This window comes from Mizuhopecten yessoensis, unplaced genomic scaffold (assembly GCF_002113885.1).
Source record: "Mizuhopecten yessoensis strain PY_sf001 unplaced genomic scaffold, ASM211388v2 scaffold4411, whole genome shotgun sequence".
Taxonomy (NCBI): Eukaryota; Metazoa; Mollusca; class Bivalvia; order Pectinida; family Pectinidae; genus Mizuhopecten; species Mizuhopecten yessoensis.
In genome coordinates this window covers 1,343,441-1,345,165 of record NW_018405533.1, presented here as the reverse complement: position 1 = coordinate 1,345,165, position 1,725 = coordinate 1,343,441, and positions in this window count along the sequence as shown.

The following is a 1,725-nucleotide window of genomic DNA, read 5'->3' as shown; positions in this document are numbered from 1 at the left end:
AATACAGGAGATGGTAGTCCCAGGAAAAGAAAACTTAAATCAAGCAGGATGGCCAAAGCTGGCAATGGGTTTAAAATCCATGGCACAGCCCCCGTCAGAAAACGTTACGAACATTGTGTCGGAAATAAATGATAGAAAGTCAAGGTAATGCAATATCGTATTATACGGTGTTCCAGAACATACATCAGCCAAAAGAGAGGAAAAGGAAGATCACGATATAGGAATCATTAGGAGCATACTAACAACATGCAACGCAATTAAAGGGGGAAAAGACATAATCAAGGCAGTAAGATTAGGAAAATTTAACAAGGAACAGGAGAATAAGATAGGGAGGCATCTGTTAGTTACCCTTGTCAGCCTTGAAGTCAAGAAAACCCTTTTCAAGAATATAAAGAACCTAGGGAAAGAGGACAACTTTAAAAGCGTAAAAATAAGCAATGACCTAACAGAGGCTGAAAGGGAAAATGAAAAACAACTATGGGAGCAAGCCAAACAGAAGAACAGCAAACATCCATCGGGGGAATTCACCTACAAAGTCCGGGGCCCCCCTTGGGCCAGGAAAAAACAAGAATACCAATCAAAATCCAGAGCCAATGAGTGGAGAGGATGAAGCTCAAAGAAAAATTCAACGACATATTGTAAATAACCAGACTAACACCTCGAATTCAGGAAGAAATTTTGTGTTAAATATTTTAAAATGCGTCTACACAAATGCAGATCAATTAAAAAATAAACTTTCGGAACTAACCTTGCGAGTAAACCAGATAAAACCTGAAATTAATGGAATCACAGAGGTAAAGCCTAAGATCAGAACATTAAATATGAAAACACAAGAATTTGCAATAGAGGGCAACACAGATTATACTATGTTTGAGAGAAAAAGAAAAAAAAATTGGAAGGGGTATGCTGCTTTACTTACACCAATTGCTTCTAGCGAAGGAAATCATTTTAAAAACAACATTCCAAGAAAACATCTTTGTTGAAATAACTTTAAATGCACAAGAAAAAATACTAATTGACCTGATATACAGATCAGACAGCGGAACTGAAGAAAACAATAATAACCTGAGAAGCTTGTTAAACGAAGATTGCAGTTTAGAATACTCCTACTTACTTATTATGGGAGATTTTAACTACCCCGACATCAATTGGGAAACGTGGAATACCAAAGGCGATAGCATTGAAAAACAAGAATTCAAATTTGTTCAATGTCTACAGGACAATTACCTTTCACAAATAACCGAACAACCAACAAGATGGCGAGGGAAAGATACACCCCATATTTTGGATTTAATTGTTACAGATGACGCGAATTTTGTTTCGTCGATAGAATATCAAAGCCCTTTAGGGAAAAGTGACCACAAGATACTACTTCTAGATGTTAAATGTAAAACTTCTGTAACAGGTAAAAACACAACAAAAATATGCTACAACAGGGCAAACTACGAACAAATTAACAACAAAATTATGAATATTGATTGGAAAAGTGAAATGAAAGAACAGAACACCACCAATGAAAAATGGTCAATGTTCAGGAACAAAATACAAGAAATGTTAAATAAATCTGTACCAACAAAGACCATCAAACCCCACAAAAAATAGCAAGCACACTTTTCCACTGGACCAAGAAACACTCGAAAAAATTAGAATGAAACATGCTTTGTCGAAAAAAGTGGCGGCCACAAATGACCGAGAAATAAAACAGCAATACTACAAGGTCCGAAA